This window comes from Capra hircus, chromosome 9 (genome assembly GCF_001704415.2).
Source record: "Capra hircus breed San Clemente chromosome 9, ASM170441v1, whole genome shotgun sequence".
Lineage (NCBI taxonomy): Eukaryota > Metazoa > Chordata > Mammalia > Artiodactyla > Bovidae > Capra > Capra hircus.
This window is the reverse complement of record NC_030816.1, coordinates 8,848,050-8,871,614: the sequence shown is the minus strand read 5'-3', so window position 1 is coordinate 8,871,614 and position 23,565 is coordinate 8,848,050.

The following is a 23,565-nucleotide window of genomic DNA, read 5'->3' as shown; positions in this document are numbered from 1 at the left end:
ATTTCAGTCCTTTCATTGCAGCTTTTTAAAAAACAAACCAAAAAAACAACCAAAAACCCAGAAGTACAAAACTGGTTCATCCAGTTCCCATTTATGAAGAGAAACTGCTGTGAATCAGATTAAAAGTGAAGGTCACGCCAACTTAATATGTGTATGCATGAATGTGTGTGTGTGTGTGTGTATGTGTGTGTGAGCATCTTAGTTGCTTAACTATTTAACTGCTTAATCAATGGGGCAGAGATGAAATTCATTAGGGTGGAAATTGTAGTCTGTGCTGCTGCTAATTTGCTGAGCCTCAGACAACCCAGTGCAGGGCAGTTCCTCTCCTGTAAAATGAGTGTGTCACACTGGCTAACCCATGAGGTCCCTCCAAGTATCCGTGATATACTGACAAGGGGAAATCAGTAATCTATCTACATCATATCATAGCTGAAAAATACCTTGCCATTCTCTGCCACACCACTTACAGTGAATTGAAAGTTGCTTTACTTTATATAAATGTTATTGCCTGAGATATAAAACAAATGAAGCAGAAAGAAGAGAATGAAAATGTGCTTCTCCCTTGGTCATTTTCTCTGTGGGGGTATACTGTGGGCTGGCATAAGTCCAAATGTTACAGCTTGCTCCTTGTCTGATGTCTCTATAAGCCTTGCAAAGGAGTGGAGCCCCCTCCATGATTAAGTTCTTGACGCCTAGCTGCTTACTGTCCTGCACCAGTCCGAGTCCCAGAATCTCTTGTCTTATTATCTCCACTACTTATAAAGGCTCTTCTATTCCACCAGGTGTTTTTGGCTCACTCTGACTTCTGGTGCTTTGGAAGGAAGCAGGAAACCATGTAGGTGGCCTCGCAACAGCTCCCAAAGTGAAGCTGGGTCTACCTGTCCCTAATGTCGCAGTTGCAGGCAGCCTGACCCAGGGTTCCGGATCAGCAGGTGCAAATAACAGAATCTTAAGTCTTAAATCTTAAAAGTCTTAAATCAAATCACTCTTTTTGGATAAAAGGCTCTGACATGCCTGTGGGCAGCTGATGGATGACCTAGGGATTTTGAAAACTTCATAGAATTTCGAAGGCATCGAAGAGAGCTGAGAATGCTAAGTCTTACACAGAGCAAATGCTTTGTAAATGCTATTGAATTACTAAACCAGATTGAATAATGTTTTAAAGAAAATTGTTTAAGATCAGTAATGGTGAGCCAAAACTAGGAAGATAAAGTTTAATGGAAACAAGCATCAAGTCCTATTCTTAGGTTGATATTAATAATAGAAGGGCCTTATGTTTTACAGATTTTTACAGACTACAATCATTTACACATACTTATTCCATTTAATGCCTACCTCAAGATGCCGTGTCCATATATTATCACTTTTTAATGAATAAGACAGTATAACTGTGATACAGACAGAACAAACAAACAACTTGCCCAAAGTCATACATCTAGTCATTTGCTGACTGAACCCAAGATCAGGACTTCTTATTTTAAGTTTTGGACTCCTCCTAGGATGTATTAGAGTGCTTTTGCAGCTAAGGGACTACGTGTGTTCAGATAGAGGAAGTCTTGTCTCCATCAAAATATCTTTGGTGAGAAGCAATTTTAACTTGCCTTCATAGAAATATATCATACAGGAAAGACTAACAAACCTATTGAACTGTATTGGTCAGGCCATATCTAGAACACACATTTGTTTCTGAGTATTGTATGGTAAGGTTTGAGATGTATACAGAGTCATAAAATAGAGAACTGCCAGCAATTTGTTCCAGTAGTTAAAATTCTGAAAACTCTGCCTTACAAAGAGTAGTTGAAAGAATTTGAGATGTTCAGCCTGGAAAAAGAATATTGGTGGTGGTGGCAGAGTGATAATGGAAGGGAAAGTACAGATTCAAAAAACTGTCTCCAAAGCTCTGAGTGGCTGCTACATCGGAGGGATTAGCTATGTTGTTCTAGAGGCCAGAATAGAACCGCTGAAGAGAAATTATTGAGGTCATTTTTTCAAGTTGATATAAAGAAAAAATTTTTAAAAACTTAAAGTTGCTCAGAAATTCAGTACATTTTCTCGTGAGGGGTAACTTGTAAATAATCAAGCAAAACTGAGTAGACCTATCGCTGTGGATGATATAATCATGATTTTGGCACTGGGTAGGAGGTTGAAATAAATGCTCTTTAAGTGATTTTTCAGGGTCTCTAAGATTCTATGGTTTTACCTTTCTCTAAAATAATTAAACTTGAACTGAGGGCAAAAAACCATCTATTTTCATAACCTACATTTCTAATGGTACCTATGCTTCACTATCAGTGTTTACCATATTACCCTCAAACTGAGCTGCTTGAAATATATGTCATGTGAATCAGGCCTATGGAGAGGCCTCCACATTGTCTAGTGCTCAGCTGGGAAGACTCCACAGCTGTGGGGAGAAGGTGGGACAAACAGGACAAATGAAGGCTGGAGTCATCTAGAACTGTGCTGTCCAGTATAGAAGGCACTCACCCCATGTGGGTGTCAACTACTTGAAATACATCTAGTCTGAAACGAACTGTGTTCTAAGTAAAACACGCACACACACACACACACTGCATACATACACACTATTCTGAAGACTTAGTATGAATATAAAGAACTAAAACTGTCATTAATAAGGTATATCTTGATTACATATGGAAATCATATTTGGATATTGGGTGAAAAATATATTAACTATATGAATGTCGCTTGTTTCTTTTTAATTTTTAAAATGCGGCTAATCGAAAACTTAAAATTTTATCTGTAGTTTATACTCACTGGACATTGTGGATCTCACATGTATGGTTGTTAATGCTGGCTGTTGACTGGCCTCTCAGCTGGGCAGTAGACTGGAGCCCCTGCCTGTGGTCTCTTCACGTTGCTAGGGCTCTGTCTCCCAATAGCTGGAAATTTCGTATGGCAACTGGAGGTTCCAAAGGAAAGCTTTCCAGTGTGCAAGGTGAAAGCTGCACTGGCTTTTTGACAACCATGAAAGTCACATGCATCACTTTTGCTGTGTTTGATTGGTCACCAGTAAATCATAAACCAACACAGACACAAGAGGAGGAGCGCGCTGCAGTAGGGTATGCTGATTGCGGGGTACTATTGCAGCCTTTTTGAGGAGTCTCCCACAGCTTGCTATGGGGATAGACCAATAGGCTTATAAAGGCTCCTTCAGACTCAAAGAGCCATTTCTGAAGTTTAAGAGGATAGATTATAGTTCTTCTGGAGAGATCTTCAAATCTTAAAATTAAGCAAATATGTTATGCTCAGGAATTGCATTAATAGCCATTATAAAAGGGGAATGTAGTTTTAAATTCAAATTATCCCTTAGGTGTTTAAAAAGCTGTCTACATGCTAAGGAAACAATCATAAATCCAGTCTGGTGGTCACAAAGTTGAATCACACATCACAGAGTTTTTTGTTGTGTGATTCACACAGGTGTTTTGCTGTTGTTGTAGTCTGTTTTCAGTTAACCAGCAAGAAGGATGTTCCTAATTTCTCAGAGGTACATGTTCAAAATGGACTGGCAAAAATTTTTCTTTTTTCCAAATGTACTTAAATTTTTCTCAAGTCCTTTGAACAATTAACAGTTTATACAATGGATGCAAAGATATGTAGCACATGTTGACTTGAGGATAATGGGTGATTTGCAATAAGGCTTAAAGTATTTTATAATATACAATTTATTTAATACATTATCCTAAATTTGTGGGCAGTGAAACTACTCAGAGCATGAAATGTCATAAATATTAAATCAACATGGGCTTTAGTCAAACAAGTGTAACTGGCCCAGAGAACACCTAATACCTATGGACTTCTGAAAATAAGTGTCTGTTGATTTTTGTGGGTATGGTTGTTTCACAAGTAATAATAGGGAATTATCAATGTCAAGTTAGCCTAAATGTTCAGTTGGCTTTGTTCCTTCTGCATCTCCTCTTTAGAGTTTCAGTTATTCAGATTATTTTCACTTTGAAATTAATTTGTTAATATAAATTATTACTTTCATCTATAATGATTTCATTATTTATTAACCACTGAATAATTACCAGTAATTTAATTTTAATTTAACATTAACCCTCAAAATATCAGTCTATAAGTCTACTACTTTCTCCTGGGTTGTGTATGGAAAGCACTTTTTGATACTCGACATCATAGACACTGTGATGGGGAGTGAACTGAACTGGGAAGTGGAAGTGGAGAAAATATAAAAAAACAAAAGCAATAACAGCAACATTCAAAACCAAAAGTAAAAACAAATAAGCCTGCATTATTCATGAAAGTTACCAAACTTTCACACTGCTTCTTATTCCCGCTGGTATTTTATTTCTCTTCATATAGAAACCAGAACACAGTGAAAGATTTCCCTCTTCCTCCAGAAAAGTGGCCAGAGTCATGTGTTCGATAAACACACTGAAATGGGCTGGATTTTACTGCACATAGAAGACGTTCATCTCTACTCCTAACATTCGCTTTCTAAATAACAAAGGCTCTTGAAATGAATCATGAAACCAAAAATAGATTCCAGTACTTTTCAAAAGGATTTTCACTTATAAGAAAAAGTTTTTGACTTGTGGAACATTTTACTTCATTCCTTTTTCTTATACAAATAAGAAAGATCAACATGCAGCATAGAATACCAATGTTTTCAATTTAGTATTATAGAGAGATGTGATACTATCCAGTGAATTGAAGAGAAGCTACATCAAATAACCCGAAGCAAAACTAAACAAAAGTCATTCAGGCATCAAGTTATTTAAATTAACTAATAAATGAATAATGCTATTAAAGTAAAGGTTAATAGCATGGGTTTGGGTTATATATGAGTGTTAGTCACTCAGCTGTGTTCAACTCTTTGTGACCCCATGGACTGTCACCTGCCAGGCTCCTCTGTCCGTGGAATTCTCCAGGCAAGAACATTGGAGTAGATTGCCATTCCCTTCTCCAGGGGATCTTCCTGACCCAGGGATTGAACCTGGGTCTCCTGTATTGCAAGCAGATTCATTACCATCTGAGCCACCAGGGAAGCTGCAGGGTCATATATACCTCGGTCATATAAGTTTTCTCATCTATGCTAACTGCTAACTTGCTTCAGTCGTGTCTGACTCTGTACGACCCCACAGACGGCAGCCCACCAGGCTCCCCCATCCCTGGGATTCTCCAGGCAAGAACACTGGAGTGGGGTGCCATTTCCTTCTCCAGTACATAAAAGTGAAAAGGGAAAGTGAAGTCACTCAGGCGTGTCCAACTCCTAGCGACCCCATGGACTGCAGCCTACCAGGCTCCTCCGTCCACAGGATTTGCCAGGCAAGAGTACTGGAGTGAGTTGCCACTGCCTTCTCCGTTTCTCATCTACAAATGAATGCAAAACTACTAGAATTTGGGGGATGATTAAATAAGAAAACATAAATCAATGGCTTACACAACACATAGTGACATTTCACTGTTGTTATTTTTTAGAATACAGTAGAATATCAACCATGGAGAAGGAAATGGCAACCCATTCCAGTATTCTTGCCTGGAGAATCCCATGGACAGAGGAGCCAGGTGGGCTGCCATCTGTGGGGTTGCACAGAGTCAGGCACAACTGAAGCGACTTAGCAGCCGCAGCAGCAGAATATCAACAAAGAAATGTACCCCAATATAATAATTGCCATATATGACACGCCACAGCTAGCATCATACAACGGCAAACTGACAGCTTTTCTTTTCAGATAAGGAACAATACAAGGATGCCCACTCTCATCACTTTCATTCAACAAAATACTAGAAATCCTAGCCAGAGCAAACTGGCAGGAAAAAAGATATAGAAAGCATCCAAGTCATAAAGAAAGAAGTAAAACTGTCTCTATTTGTAAATGACATTATTTATAGAAAACCCTAAAGACTCCACCAAAAAACCATTAGAACAAATAAATAAATTTAGTAGTTTCAGGATGCAAAATCAGTATATAAAAATTGATTTCTATACACCAATTTCTATATACCAATAAGGGAATATCAAAAAGAGAAATTAAGAAAGCAATCCCACTTGCAGTTGTATAAAAAATAATAAAATAGCTATGATAAATTTCCCAAGGAGGTGAAAGCTCTATACAATGAAAACAATAAAAGATTAATGAAAGAATCTGAAGAAGACACAATAAAAGGTAAGTTATTCCATGCTCACGGATTGGAAGAATTAATATTGCTAAGCTGTCCATATTACTGAAAGCAATCTACAGATTCAATGCAATTCCTATTAAAATTCCAATGCCATTTTCCACAAAAATTAAACACACACACACATATACACAATACTGAAATTCGTATGGAACCAGAAAAGATCCAGAAGAGCCAAAGCAATCTTTAAATGAAAAGACAAAGCTGGGAGTATCCAATTTGTTGATTTAAAACTGAGCTACAAAGTCACAGTAATCAAAAGAGTATGATATTGTTATTAAAAACTGACACGTTGGTCAATGGAACAAAATAGAAAGCCCAAAAAGTAAGCCTATGCATACATGGTCATTTAATTTTTGACAGAGGAACCAAGAATTTACAATGGGGAAAGGACAGTATCTTCAATAACTAGTGCTGGGAAAACCAGACAGCCACATGCAAAAGAATGAAACTGGACTACTATCTTACAGCAACATAAAAACCAACTTAAAATGGTTAAATACTTGAATTTAACACCTGAAACATATGACTCCTAGAAGAAAACATAGAGGTTAAGTTCCTTGACATCAGTTTTGGCAATGATTTTCTGGATATGACACCAAAACAAACACAATAGGAGCAAAAATCAGTACAAAGTAAAAACGCTTCTTCTTTTCAAATAAAACTGTCAACAAAATGAAAATGCAACCTAAAGAATGGGAGAAAATATTTGCCAATCATGTATCTGATAAAAGTTAATATCCGAAATATATAAGGAACTCAATTCAACAGCAAAAAAAAAAAAAAAAAACTAACAATTCAATTTAAAAGTGGGCATAAGATCTAAATATGTTTTTATAAAAATGCAAATATTCAAAAGGTATTTGAATACATGAAAAGGTGCTCACCATCACTGATCATCAGAAAAATACAACTTGAAACGATCACCTTATATCCATCAGCATAGTTGTCATCAAAAACACAAAAGATAAGTGTTGGCAAAGATGTGGAGAAAAGGGAACCACTGAGTACAGTTGGTGGGAAAGATAAATTGATGCAGCCACTGTGGAAAACAGTATGGAGCTTCCTCAAAAAATTAAAAATAGAACTATCATATGATCCAGCTATCCAACTTCTGGGCATATATCCAAAGGCAATGAAAACAAGATCTTAAAGAGATATATGCAATCCCATGTTCACTGTAGCATTAATAACAATGGCCATTATAGAAACAACCTAAATATCTATCTATAGGTGAATGGATAAAGAATATGTGATATATGTATTACCCAGCCATAAGAAAGAAAGAAATCCTGACATTTACAACATGGATGGATCTTGAAGGCATTATGCTTGTCAGACAAACAGGTTAAAAAATAAAGAAGAAGAAGAAAGTCAAGTTCATATTTACAGAGAGTAGAAAATCGTTGCCAGGGACTGTGGGGTGGGAAAAATAGGGAGAGGTTGGCAAAAGTGTACAAAAATAAAATGAAATAATACAGTAGAGTAGGAGAGCCCTGAACTAAAAACTAGGAAGTTAGGAAACCCAAAATTTATTCCCAGATATGCTATTAATTAACTGTATGATTGTAGTCAAGTCTCTTATTTTATCAGTAAAATTAGACAGTTGGTTAGATGGTCCCTATCATTGTCAGCTTCAAAATTAAATGATTATGAATAAACAAGACAATTACCAACTCCTCTTTTCACACTATGTAGTACAGACCTAAATCTAAGGGCTGTTGGTTACAAAAGGATGCCTTTTTAAGTTGAATAAAATACTCCTGAGATAACTAACTATCTTGTAACAAAAGGCCAGGCAGGTAGCGTGGCAACTGAGTGTGTGCTCTGGGCCAAGAATGCCTCGCCTTCAATCCAGACTTACTATTTATTAACTTTGTGACTTTCGGCATGTCAGTTTCCTTGCCTGAACAGCTGATAAGGGTATCTAACATGCTAATGTTGTGAGATGGAGCAGATTCACACATGAAAAATACTTAGAACAATATCTGGCAAGGATAAGAGCTCAATAAATATTGGCAATATTTATTGCCTTAACATTTATTCCTTCTTCTGTTTCTTTTCTGATAATTTCCTCTTTATTAATGAGCTAACACACATTTAAAAAATAATAGTAATTTTAAAATGCTATATTAATATGCTATAATAATCTCTTAAAAATGTAGATGACAAAACAAAGGAGAAAACCCTGGCCTACATATGTTTTTAGATAGAATTAACCCAGCTGACTCAATTCTCTTACCATTCCCTCAACTGAGTGAATTCTTCAGATAGAGCTAACGCAGTTGACTGACTTCTTTCCCCATTCCCTCAACTGAGTGACTGGAAGAACTTTGGTAAAATTGGAAGTGAAACTGGAAGGAAGGGGGCAGGGCACAGCCTTTAAAAGAATGACATAGCCATAAGACATAACAAAAACTGACTAGAACCAACTAGGTCCAAGATGGCAGAATATTTAACCTCCAGTGTACCTTGAACCTCATTATATGCTCATTGTAACACATCAGCATAAGCTAAGTGACACACCTACTAGCACCATTATAGTTCAAAGATCAAGAAGTGGCTGGTAGCCCAATTCCTGGAAATCTCCGCCTCTTCCCCAAAACAGCTGGAATACTCCTCCTGCTTGTTCAGTTCAGTTCAGTTCAGTTCAGTCGCCCAGTCGTGTCCGACTCTTTGCGACCCCATGAATCGCAGCACGCCAGGCCTCCCTGTCCATCACCAACTCCCGGAGTTCACTCAGACTCATGTCCATCGAGTTAGTGATGCCATCCAGCCATCTCATCCTCTGTCGTCCCCTTCACCTCCTGCCCCCAATCCCTCCCAGCATCAGAGTCTTTTCCAATGAGTTAACTCTTCGCATGAGGTGGCCAAAGTACTGGAGTTTCAGCTTTAGCATCATTCCTTCCGAAGAAATCCCAGGGTTGATCTCCTTCAGAATGGACTGGTTGGATCTCCTGCTTGTTAGTCTATGAAATTAGCCAGCCCTTAAAAACTAACAAATCTTTCAGGGTCGGTTGCCTTCTGAGATGGCCCATACTCTGTCTGCGGAGTCTGTTTCTCTTTAAATACGTCCACTTCTTGCTTATCACTTTCTCTCACTGAATTCTTTCTGCGACGAGATAGGGAGGGGATATATGTATACCTGAGCTTCCCTGGTAGCTCAAATGGTAAAGCGTCTGCCTGCAATGCAGGAGACCCGGGTTCGATCCCTGTGTTGGGAAGATCTCCTGGAGAAGGAAATGGCAACCCACTCCTGTATTCTTGCCTGGAGAATCCCATGGATGGAGGAGCCTGGTAGGCTATAGTCCATGGGGTCGCAAAGAGTTGGAAACGACTGAGTGACTTCACTTTCACTTTCATGTGTATACCTATGGCTGATTTATGTGGAGGTTTGACAGAAAATAAAATTCTGTAAAGCAATTATCCTTCAATTAAAAAATAAATAAATTTTCAAAAATTTTAAAAAGAGAGAACACATAGAAAAAAATAAATTATAAAAAAGAGGATGTTAAAAAAAAGAAAAAGGACCTGAGCCTCATTAGGAGAAGGCAATGGCACCCCACTCCAGTACTCTTGCCTGGAAAATCCCATGGATGGAGAAGCCTGGTAGGCTGCAGTCCATGGGGTCATTAAGAGTCGACACGACTGAGTGACTTCACTTTCATGCACTAGAGAAGGAAATGGCAACCCACTCTAGTGTTCTTGCCTGGAGAATCCCAGGGACAGGGGAGCCTGATGGGCTGCCGTCTAAGGGGTCGCACAGAGTCAGACACGACTGAAGCGACTCAGCAGCAGCAGCAGAGCCTCATTAAGTCTTGGGACCAGGTATGTGATCTCAATTAAAACACCAAGATTCAAACTCAATCTGGGTTTTGGCTGGGTTTGAGTCCCATTCTGAGTTGCTTGCTTTCAAAAGCATAAAGTGTGGCATCTAGATTCACTGTCTAAAGCATTTTCTGTTAGAAATCTCTAAAACAGCTCCACTCTCATCCAAAACTGGTGTAAACTCAGTATACTAACTTAAATTTTTATCACCTCTTACTGCTAATTGAGAGGATTTTTCTTCAAAATTAAAGGGTTTTGAGCATCATCTGAACAGGTAAGTTATGAGCAGCTCTAGGTGTTGAGTGTTTACTCAGGATATCATCCTCAACTTCCCAAAGATTCTCTCCTGTAATCGTTACAACTAACCTGTGAGGTGAGGGTCATTTCTCACATGCAAGAAAGACCCTAGCAAATAAGGAAAGGTAAAGCCAGAATTTTAAACTGGAATTTCAAATCTTTTACTCTTACACAACAACAGATAGTAAAAGTGGGGTGGGGAGAAAGGAAGGAGGGAGGAAGAGAAGGAAGACACAAGGAATTTTCAGGAAGCTCTACTGTCCTTGCTTCCCTGTAAGTCTGATCCAGCATCCACTACCTGCTCTACAGTCTGCCTATCTGCCTTCAGTCCAGTCATTAGAGGGTCAAACTTCATTCTACTAGAGAGTATAGAAGATGCCTATCCACCAGATAAGCAACTGGTGGATTCTGTCCTGATCATTGGAACGTAAAGCACATTCTCACACAATAACTGAGAAGTCTGAAAGGTTCTTGCCACCTCTGATGTCCTGGAAGATCTATTTCAAATAATCACTAAATTGATTTAGTTATGGGGAATTGGAGAAGGAAATGGCAACCCACTCCAGTATTCTTGCCTGGAGAATCCCATGGACTGAGGAGCTTGGTGGGCTACAGTCCACGGGTCGCAAAGAGTCGGACACGACTGAGCGACTTCACTTCACTATGGGGAATGGAGCCGGTATTTGCGAAAGAGAAGAACAAGCAAACTTCCTTGTGAAACACTTTAGGATCCTGCTACCTAGCTTATCTAGGTTAAACACCAGAACTGAGTCAAAACAGGAGGGCAGGTAGTAAAGAATCGTGCCTGAGCTGAAAGGTCAACTGGGCAGCTGGCCTGAAGCTTAAAGCTCTCCCTACAAAAGAGGTAAGGATGACATTATTCTTACAGTAATTGAATTCACTCCATCTTTATCCTCGCCATATTGCTGCAGGGCATAGATTTTTGTCATTTTGGGTGCTGGAGGCTACTCTTTGTCCTATGAGGGGGCAAGTTTTCTTTTGGCCCCAGATGACAGGGGCCCCTTCTCCAGGCCCTTAGATGCCTCCAGAATCTAAGCCAGTTAGCCTCAGAGTCCACTGGAAGGAATGAAATGCCAGAAGCTTAGGAATACTGTGAAAGCTGTTTTTTCTTTTTTTGAACTTTCTGGATTTTTTTTTTTTAATTGAAGCATAGTTGATTTACAGTATTGTATTAGTTTCAGGTATACAGCACCTGTATATGTATGTTGCTGTTGTTATTTGGTCACTAAGTCATGTCTGACTCTTTGTGATCCCATGGACTGCAGCACACCAGGCCTCTCTGTCGCTCACTATCTCCCAGAGTTTGCCCAAGTTCATATCCGTTGAATTGGTGATGCCATCCAACCATCTCATCCTCTGTTGCTGTCTTCTCCTGCCTTTAATCTTTCCCAGCATCAGGGTCTTTTCCAATGAATCGGCTCTTTGCATTAGGTGGCCATTTGGAGCTTCAGTTCAGTCGCTCAGTAGTGTCCGACTCTTTGCGACCCCATGAATCGCAGCACTCTAGGCCTCCCTGTCCATCACCAACTCCCGGAGTTTACCCAAACTCATGTCCATCGAGTCAGTGATGCCATCCAGCCATTTCATCCTCTGTCGTCCCCTTCTCCTCCTGCCCCCAATCCCTCCCAGCATCAGAGTCTTTTCCAATGAGTCAACTCTTCGCATGAGGTGGCCAAAGTACTGGAGTTTCAGCTTCAGCATCATTCCTTCCAAAGAAATCCCAGGGCTGATCTCCTTCAGAATGGACTGGCTGGATCTCCTTGCAGTCCAAGGGACTCTCAAGAGTCTTCTCCAACACCACAGTTCAGCATCAGTCCTTCCAATGAGTATTCAGGATTGATCTCCTTTAGGATTGACTGGTTCGATCTTCTTTGCTGTCCAAGGGACTCTTAAGTCATCTCTAGCACCACAGTTGTAAGCATCAATTCTTTGGCTCTCTGTCTTCTTTATGGTCCACCTCTCACATCCTTAGATGACTACTGGAAAGACTACAGCCTTGGCTATATGGATCTTTGTCAGCAAAGCGATGTCTTCGCTTTTTAATATATTGTCTAGGTTTGTCATAGCTTTCCTTCCAAGAAGCAAGCAAGTATATATACACATATTTTTCACATTTTTTCCGTTATGGGTTATTACAAGACATTAAGTGTAGTTCCCTGTGCCAAACAGTAAATCCTATCTATTTTATATACAGTAGTCTGCATCTCTTAATCCTAAACTCCTAATTTATCCCTCCCCTCCTGTTCCCTTTGGTTACCGTAAGTTTGTTTCTATGTCTATGATTCTATTTGTCTTGTAAATAAGTTCATTTGTATTAGTTCTTTTTTAGATTCCACATGTAATTGATAGCATATGATATCTGTCTTCCTCTGTCTGATTTACTTTACTTAGTGTCATAATCTCTAGGTCCATCTACATAGAAGTTGTTCTTACAACTTGCCCTGCTGTCATTTCTTTGGCATGAGCTCATAGTAAAGGCTTTTTTTTGACACATCCTAAACTGCTTCTGGAGGAGAGGCACATACATGAGAGTCAAAACTAAAAGCTCATTCTGACCATTTTATTTACATATTCATTCTTAGTGACCTAGTCTGACATGACACATCCCTCACTTGAAGGGTTTTAAGGCTCACAAAACCCTTGATAATCAACCATCTGGCTCTAGTCTCTTTCTCACAATGTGACAAAGGAATAGATTTTTCTAAAGGGCTTGGCCTCTGCCTGGAGTGAGTGAGTCAGGAGCCCTGGCTGAACTTGACAGCTGTTTGGCCATAATCTGGCCTTGAATTCATCCTGTTACTTCTGTGAATAAGCCCCCCTCAGGCAGGCCCAGTAGGATGATCATCTACCAGAACAAGGGTGAGCCATCTCAGGACACTGGAGCTTACCAGGCTGTACATTTCTGATTTCTGAAGAAATAAGGGTCTCTTAGGGATGCAGACCCTTTCCTCAAGGTCTCCAGGTCCAACACTGACCACTGCAGGATGGTGTTTTACTGAAACTGCCTCCCTTCCCATCCACCCCGAGGAAGGCTGCCTATTGCCTAATGATCAGCTCAGAAATGGGGTTTCTCCGGTGACTCAGTGGTAAAGAACACACCTGCCAATGCAGGAGACATAAGAGATGCGGGTTCAGTCTCTGGGTCAGGAAGATCCCCTGGAGGAGGGCATGACAACCCCCTCCAATACTCTTGCCTGGAGAATCCCATGGACAGAGGAGCCTGGTGGGCTAGAGTCCATGGGGCTGCAAAGAGTCTGGGCTAAGTCATGACCAAGAGACAGCACACAAGCACGCACAGCTCAGAAGTCCTCTCCTCAGCACACTTTCTGGGGTTAAGCCACATTTAGAAGATGGCCTTTGGCTGACCAGTCTCTGTATGATCCACTTGTTAGGGGCTATGGAGGGAATAGAGGATATAGGGTAACCTGGCTGGCTGTGTATCTTGGCCTTTTTACTTCTCAGTTGATGTGCATGCATGCTAAGCACTTCATTCCTGTCCAACTCTTTGCAGCCTCATGGACTGTAGCCCACCAGGCTCCTCTGTCCATAAGATTTCTCAGGCAAGAACACTGGAGTGGGTTTCCATGCACTCCTCCAGGGGATCATCCCCATCCGGGGATCAAACCCATATCTCTTACATCTCCTGCACTGGCAAGCGGGTTCTTTACCAGTAGCACAACCTGGGAAGTCCTCTTAGTAGATAGCCTTGGGCAAATTACTCAATTTTTTTGTGCCTGTTTCCTCATTTTCCAAGTGTTGAATGTTAGGAATGCTTACATCTTAAGGGTCCCGTGAGAGGAAGTGAGTTAATTTAGGTAAAGTGTACTGAACAGAATAAGTGTGCTGATCAGAACTGATCAACATTAGCTGGTATTCTCATCTAGAGTTCACTTTTTAAAGTGGGAGTAGACTTTGTAGAATGAATCTTTTCCTGAAGGAATGAATGGGAAAGAAAAAAAAAATCGGGCAGTAAAAGAGGAATCTTGGCTTGGGGTGCTGTGGGTATGGTCTGGAGATCTGAGCCACAAGGAAGGCTAAGAATGTGGTCCCGGGATTAGGTTTCAATGGCAGGGCTGAGCAACATATATTTAATATCTTAGGAGTAACAATATTGGTACCTTTAAAAGGTGAAGGAGATGCATGTAAACAAAGTGAGACAGCTAATTATATTTACCCTCGGGTTACCATGGTAGAACAGGATTAAATGAACTATAAATTCTTCTGAAGCAGAAACTGTTGTCCTAGCGCTCACTGCGAATGCTCAGTAAAGGTGTGCTGAGTGGATTAGTAAATGATGAATAAACAGCCCAAGGTCCAGGCTGAATTTATTTGCTCCATAAGCCTTGCTTGGCTAAGTCAAGGATGGCCTTTAGACCAAGCTTCAGGGATGCAGTCACTCCTACGTGTACTTCCCCTTGTTGATTCAAGGTCTTCCAAGGAAAAAAGGCTACAGCTTAAAAAATAAAATGTTTAATGTGGAGCAAATCACAACTGTGTCTTTCTACTTCCATTACGTATGCTCCATACTTTTCTTGGGGTCAGTTAAAGGGATGGATGAATGGATATTCATACAATTTTCATTTTTCTTCAGCAGGTTCTCTTTGTTTAATTTTTTTTCTGAAATGAGATGGTAGTCAATTGGAAAAATAAAATCATAAACATCTTTATTGATGTGGGTAGCAAGCAGTGATCCCAAACAAAAAGCTTTTCTAGATTGTGTATTTCCTGAGACATAGTTTTAGATGATCTGAATTATATTTAACACTGTGCTGCATGTAATGTGGCACCCACTGGAAACAAGTTGTCAAATGGAATGCCTTAGTAACAATTAGTCAATTGTGACAATAGGAACGTGACAAATAGGCTAAACATGTGAGCATTCTTTGAAAACAAACAAACAAACAAAACCAATTGTCCTTCCTCCCTAAAATACCCTGAACGTAGCAAATAAATAGGGATTTAAAAAATGATAACACAAAGTAGCATGCTTAAATTACATATAAATAAACTTGGAATTGGTGAAACTGTAATTGCTCTCTTTTTTAAAACAACTAACAACTGACCTTTTTCGAATCATGCTGCTCAACACAAATATTAGATCAGGGATCAACAAACATTTTCTATAAAAGACCAGATTGTAAATATTTTAGATTCATGGACCAAGAAACCACATTGAATATAATTAGTAGGTACCTACAGAGTTGGTAATGGACAGGGAGGCCTGGCACGCTGCGATTCATGGGGTCGCAAAGAGTTGGACATGACTGAGCGACTGAACTGAACTGAACAGATATAGCAAAGAGAAAACAAATTTCCACACTTCTTATTGACCAGAATTAAATATACAGTAATAATAATAGATTATATTTTTTGTAATGCAAATTTACTAATGAAAATAATGGATCTCTTTTTTTCTTTCGGTATAATGTTTTACTTCATGGAGGTTCAACCTCACTGCTCCTTTATCATCTGACTACAAATGTTTTTCTGTAAAAATCATTCCTAGCTAGTGGCACCAGACAAAAAACAAGTTATTTGCTAGATTTTGCCTTCTGGCTATAGATTGCTGATCTTTGGGTTGGTTGCTCAGTAGAAGACTAGCAAAACATTGTCCATAAAACAGCAACTGTTAGTAAACCAGTAATAGTCCTTGGTTATTGCTTTGCCATGCATTGCTACCTGGTGATGGTATAGAGCATTAGTCTTCAAACCAAGTAACAGGGAGTCCTTAACGCAAACTTTGGATCTTTTAGTAAAGACAGAGTAACATGAAAATTATAGTAAGTATTTTGACACAGGAAAAGGAAACCAGCACAGAGCAGTGTGAGCTAAGAACAGCTAACATAGAAGGGGGAAGAAAAGAGTGAGTGGAAGGAATTCCCTTCACGAGAGTCACAGAAGTATAGACTATTCCTTGGTGAGGAGAAACTAGAAATTAAAAGTGGATTCTATCCAGAATTGTTTATGTTTATGTTCAAAGTATTTGCTAGTAAAATGAATATCATTTTCCTTCTAGAATGGCTTCAGATCCCTTCACCATCTTTATAAAGTTCTAAGAAACATTGTAAGTAGATACATGGTACCTTGGTGAGTTGCATATTGGAGTCAAGATTCTGAGCTTTAAAATAAGGAAAAAAGATGATTAGCCATGATCTGACTCTCTCAACTTACCTTCCAACTAAATGCTCTGTTAATATGACCGAAGTCTGCTGTTACAAAGAAGGTCTTAATTTGTCCACATCCAGGTTCTGTTTCACATATAGCAATCAACTGAAAAAATTTTTTGGCCTGGGCAGTAATTTATTCACTCAAAAGACTTTAATAATTTATGTGAGCATTTAAACCCTTTTTCATGTTTTAATTTTTTATTGAAGAATAGTTGATTTACAATGTTGTGTTTGTTTCAAATGTATGGAAACGTGAATGTTACATATACATACATATATCCACCCTTTTTCTTTTCAGATTCTTTTTCCATACAGGCCATTACAGAGTACTGAGCAGAGGTCTGTGTGCTATACAGATCGTTCTTATATATAATGGCATATGTGTGTCAGTCCCAACTCTAAATTTATGCCTCCCCCACCCTTATCCCCAGGTAACCATAAGTCAACATCTGTGACTCTACTTCTGTTTTGTAAATAAATTCATCTGTACCTTTGTTTTTTAGAGTCCACATAAAACGGGTATTATATGAAAATTGTCTTTCTGGATCTACAAAGGCACAGTAATCAAAACATGAAAGCAGAAATATAGATCAATGGAACAAGAGAGAAAGCCCAGAGGTAAACCCATATACCTATGGTGCCTAATCTATGACAAAGGAGGCAAGAATATATGATGGAGAAAAGATAGTCTCTTCAATAATTGGTACTGGGAAAACTGGATAGTTTAGATTTTAGAACACTCCCTAACACTGTGTGTGTTAGTCTGTGTGTTAGTCGCTCAGTCGCGCCCGACTCTTTGCAACCCCATGGACTGCAATCCACCAGGTTCCTCTGTGCATGAGATTTTCCAGGCAAGGATACTGGAGTGGGTTGCCATTTCCTTCTCCAGGGGATCTTCCCAACCCAGGGATCGAACCCAGGTCTCCTGCACTGCAGGCAAATTCTTTACCGACTGAGCTACAAGGGAAGCCCCCCTAACACTATACACAAACATAAACTCAAAATGGATTAAAGACCTAAATGTGAGGCTGGACACCATAAAACTCTTAGAGGAATACAGTACTCTTTAACATAAATCACAGTAAGATCTTTTTTGCCTTATCTCCTAGAGTAATGAAAATAAAAACAAAAGTAAACAAATGGGACCTAATTAAGCTTAAAAGCTTTTGCATAGCAGAAGAAACTATAAACAAAATGAAAAAACCACTCTCAGAATGGGAAAAAAAAATCCTTTTTCATATTTTTAGTGTTCGTAGGGAAAAGCATTCTTTTTCAAGGAAAGCACTCAGATAAAGAAGTCAGACTTCTGGATTTGAATCTCAATACTACCCTGTGAGCCCTTGGACAATCATTTTTTCCCCCTCATTTTCAGTTAGCTCACCTGTAGAATGGGGATAACAACTTTTATCTCATTGGATTTTTGTAAGCACTGAGTTAATCTCCATAAACTGCTTAGCATTCTGCCTGATACATATTATATGCTCAATAAGCATGAACTATTTGCATGATTAGTTATCATTATAAATGTACCTATGATATTTATCATAATGACAATATCATTTTTGACATCAAATGAATAGATGGTTATTAAATTCATTCACAAATACTTATCAAACATTTACTCTGTGCCAAGCATTACTGTAGGTACTGGATATATGCATCACAAACAAAATATATCAATATCTGTAGTCTCATGTGATTTAAGCCGTGTGGGAGGCAGGGAGAACAGAGAATAAAAAAATCAAGAGTGTAATCTAACAGAATGTATCCTTTGTCAGATGATGATAAATGCTATAGGGAAAACTGACACTGGAGTAAGACATGGAGCTTTGAGGGAGGAGAGATCGCAATTGAGCATAGGCTAGTTGATCAGGGAAGTCTTCCGGCATATGGATGGCCTTTTCTCCTAAGGGGTTGAAAGACCGGGCTAGGTTGCCAGACTTAGCTAATAAAAATACAGGATGTCTAGTTAAATTCAACCTGACATCCTGTATTTTATCTGGCAACCATCTCTAGGGATGAGGCAGTAAGAAGGAGTCTGAGAGTTTTCTTTTGGGATAAAGGACAAATGAGTTTCACTGATAAGTTCTGATGGGGCAGGGCTGAGGCATGGTGTGAGAAGGTCCTGCAGTTCTGGGGCTCACTTGCAACTGCTGTAGAGGAGGGGGCCAGGCTCTCTTACTCTGAGTACTGAGGTTATGAGATTTCCCTCGATTCTTGCCTTCGAGTGGGTGGAAAGTGGAACAAGTGGAATTTGACTTCCTCTTAACTCCTATGTGTTGCTTGGGTCATGGAAAGCCAAACTGAAAATGATCTGAGATGTCAGGTTAGACAATCCTCAGAAAACAGACCATAAGTTGCTCAACATTGTGAACACAGTGCCTCTCAGAACCTTGGATTATCGATGGAGATGTTGCAAGAAAAAAATTCTCCACGTACAATTTTCCATTGTTTTCCTCTGTAATTTTTCATTTGGGGTTGAGGATAGCACTGTTTTTCCCAGGAGGACTGCAAAAGTGAGTAGTGGTAGTTTCTACTATACAGTGTAGTTCTTTCAAAGATCCAATGCTGTCTCTTATACACAGTGAGAGAAAAGTTGGCTTCATCTCAGCTCAGGACTAAAGGGTGATACTGCTGATTACTGTATGAAATTGAAAGATGGTTACCAGTTCCATCTTAAAAAGGCGGGCACAGTTTTATTAGTTTTTGAAAAGTTTAGCTTCTAGATCAGTGCTTAGTACATTGTAGGTACTCTGTAAATATGAATATGAATAATGGATAAGGATTTTCAATATTAGAAGATTTTCTTAAAATCAAAACTTAATTTTTGTTAAATCACTTTGAAATAATGCTTATTTGCATTGCCCCTTCCTAAACTAAGTGTGTTAGAGATGTTTTCTTGCAGATGCTGAAAAAAATGTATGTCATAGCAGTTCAGAAAATAGGCCCAGATAATCCTCTCTTCATACTTCCTGGCTGTGTGACTTTTCCATGTCTTTGTACCTCAGTCCCCTCTTCTATAAAATAAGGGCAATAATACTAGTATCATACTAGTGTCTCCTTTCTTATCAGATTATTGAAATTAGTCAGTATGTAAAACATTTAGATCAGTGCCTGTTGCATACAAGGCACTAGAATTAGAATATTAGCTACTAATCTTAAACTTTTATTAGCCCTATTATATTTATATTATCTCCTATAATGTGTAGCAGGCTTCCCTGGTGGCTCAGACGATGCCTGTAATGCAGGATACCCGGGTTCAATCCCTGGGTTGGGACAATCCCCTGGAGAAGGGAACAGCAACCCACTCCATAATCTTTGCCTGGAGAATTCCATGGACTGGACAGAGGAGCCTGGCAGGCTACAGTCCATGGGGTCGCAGAGAGTCAGACACAAATGGACAACTAACATAATGCTTAGCACATTGTCTGAGATCTATAAGATTGTGTGTGCATGCTCAGTCATGTCCAACTCCTTGCAACCCCATGGACTTCATCCTGCCAGGTTCCTCTGTTTATGGAATTTTCCAGGCAAGAATACTGGGGTGGCTGTGATTTCCTTCTCTAGAGGATCTTCCCAACCCAGGGATCAAACCCACGTCTCCTGTGTCTCCTGCACTGGTAGGTGGATTCTTTACCACTGAGCCACCTGACAAGCTCATCAACTACTGAGTGACTACCTAATGTTCATATATTAGAAAAAATTTAAGACTATTTACTATTTACAGTCCTTCTGAAGATATTGCAAAATAGTATAATGATTAAAATACCACTGCTTGACTAGTCTAGTCATTAACACCCTAGAAAGAGAGGAGGCTAAACAATCACAAGGATAAATAAACCTTTGTCACTGACCTCTCTCTAGCTGAAGAGCAAACATATTTATGTGGGAAGAACACAATGTCTTCCCCTTTTAATATGGGTCATGTCTACCTTGGCAAGTTTAGGGCCTCTGAGCTTTTGTTTGGGGAAGTCAAAGAAAATTCAACTGAGAATAAGGTGGAAGAGTGACTCGCCAAGCTATGTGCTTGCACCATTTTCCTTTCCACCTGCGCCTGTGGACAAAGGATACCGCAGAGGTAAGGGACTCTGTACTCAGTCTACTGCAGTTTGGCTTTCTCACTCTCATGTCAATAAATCCACATTGGCTAAATTTTTAGGTATTTTTCCTACTAGTTAAAATAAACTCAATGATTCTTTCTCAGCTCTCCTCTGATTCTCTGAAGTGTTTCCCAAATGCTGTCCTTTGCGAAAGTACTATTATCATTGGAGTGTAAAACACTCCCTCCACCCCTACCCAGACTGTTGCCTTGGGCTGTTCCTCTTTCCTTCTCACTTCCCTGTAGTGGCTCTTCTTAATTTCCCTGTCATATATTTATGGTTCCCAGTGTTCTAATATTTAGATTTCTTTTCTTCATATAATCTCACCTTCATCCATATTTTACTAATATCACATATTAGCAAGTGTTGTTGTTGTTCAGTTGCTAGGTCAGGTCTGACTCTTTGTGACCACATGGACTACAGCTCACCAGGCACCCCTGTCCTTCACCATCTCCTGGAGTTTGTTCAAATTCATGTCCATTGAGTCAGTGATGCTATCTAATCATCTCATCCGCTGCCGTCCCCTTCTCCTTTTGCCTTCAATCTTTCCCAGAACCAAGGTCTTTTCCAATGAGTTGGCTCTTTGCATCAGGTGGCCAAAGTATTGGAACTTTAGCATCAGTCCTTCCAATGAATATCCAGAGTTGATTTCCTTTAGGATTGACTGGTTTGACTTCCTTGCAGTGCAAGGGGCTCTCAAGAGTCTTCTCCAACACCACAGTTCAAAAGCATCAATTCTTCGATGCTCAGCCTTTTTTATGGTCCACCTCTCACATCTGTACATGAATATTGGAAAAACCATAGCTTTGACTCGACAGACCTTTGTTGGCAAAGTGATGTCTGCTTTTTAATACGCTGTGTAGGACTGTCATAACTTTCCTTCCAAGAAGCAAGCATCTTTTAATTTCATGGCTGCAGTCACCATCTGCAGTGATTTTGGAGCCCAAGAAAACAAAGTCAACCACTGTTTTCATTGTTTTCCCATCTATTTGCCATGAAAAAGATCTTCACGTACAAAAAAGATCCTCATGACCCAGATAAACATGATGATGTGATCACTAATCTAGAGCCAGACATCTTGGAATGTGAAGTCAAGTGGGCCTTAGAAAGCATCACTACGAACAAAGCTAGTGGAGGTGATGGAATTCCAATTGAGCTGTTTCAAATACTGAAAGATGATGCTGTGAAAGTGCTGCACTCAATATGCCAGCAAGTTTGGAAAACTCAGCAGTGGCCACAGGACTGGAAAAGGTCAGTTTTCATTCCAATCCCAGAGAAAGGCAATGCCAAAGAATGCTCAAACTACCGCACAGTTGCACTCATCTCACATGCTAGTAAAGTAATGCTCAAAATTCTCCAAGCCAGGCTTCAGCAATACGTGAACCGTGAACTCCCTGATGTTCAAGCTGGTTTTAGAAAAGGCAGAGGAATCAGAGATCAGATTGCCAACATTCGCTGGATCATGGAAAAAGCAAGAGAGTTCCAGAAAAACATCTATTTCTGCTTTATTGACTATGCCAAAGCCTTTGACTGTGTGGATCACAATAAACTGGAAAATTCTGAAAGAGATGGGAATACCAGACCGCCTAACCTGCCTCTTGAGAAATCTGTATGCAGGTCAGGAAGCAACAGTTAGAAATGGATATGGAACCACAGACTGGATCCAAATAGGAAAAGGAGTATGTCAAGGCTGTATATCACCCTGCTTATTTAACTTATAAGTATATTATGAGAAATGCTGGACTGGAAGAAACACAAGCTGGAATCAAGATTGCCAGGAGAAATATCAATCACCTCAGATATGCAGATGACACCACCCTTATGACAGAAAGTGAAGAGGAACTAAAAAGCCTCTTGATGAAAGTGAAAGAGGAGAGTGGAAAAGTTGGCTTAAAGCTCAACATTCAGAAAACGAAGATCATGGCATCCGGTCCCATCACTTCATGGGAAATAGATGGGGAAACAGTGGAAACAGTGTCAGACTTTAATTTTTTGGGCTCCAAAATCACTGCAGATGGTGATTGAAGCCATGAAATTAAAAGATGCTTACTCCTTGGAAGAAAAGTTATGACCAACCTAGATAGCATATTCAAAAGCAGAGACATTACTTTGCCGACTAAGGTCCGTCTAGTCAAGGCTATGGTTTTTCTTGTTGTCATGTATGGATGTGAGAGTTGGACTGTGAAGAAGGCTGAGCGCCAAAGAATTGATGCGTTTGAACTGTGGTATTGGGGAAGACTCTTGAGAGTCCCTTGGACTGCAAGGAGATCCAACCAGTCCATTCTTTAGGAGATCAGCCCTGGGATTTCTTTGGAAGGAATGATGCTAAAGCTGAAGCTCCAGTACTTTGGACACCTCATGCGAAGAGTTGACTCATTGGAAAAGACTCTGATGCTGGGAGAGATTGGGGTCAGGAGGAGAAGGGGACAACCCAGGATGAGACGGCTGGATGGCATTACGGTCTCGATGGACGTGAGTCTGAGTGAACTCCGGGAGATGGTGATGGACAGGGAGGCCTGGTGTGCTGTGATTCATGGGGTCGCAAAGAGTCGGACACAACTGAGCGACTGAACTAACTAACTAATTTGCCATAAAGTGATGGGATTAGATGCCATTGATCTTAGGTTTTTTTCATGTTAACTAGTGAAATAGGCTAATGGACTCTACAGATATCAGATCCTAATCCCTGGAACCTGTAGACTTATAGATATGATTAAGGTAAACGTTTTTGTGTAGTTTGTGGTAAGTCACTTTAGTCGTGTCCAATTCTTTGCAACCTTATGGACTGTAGTCTACTAGGCTCTTCTGTCCATGGGATTCCCCAGGCAAGAATATTGAAGTGGGTTGCCATTTCCTCCTCCAGGGATCTTCCCAACTCCCAACCCCCAACCCAGGGATCGAACTCATGTCTCCTGAATTGGCAGGCAGGTTCTTTACCACTGGCACCACCTGGGAAGTCACATAGAATACTGGTGTGGGTTGCCATTCCCTTC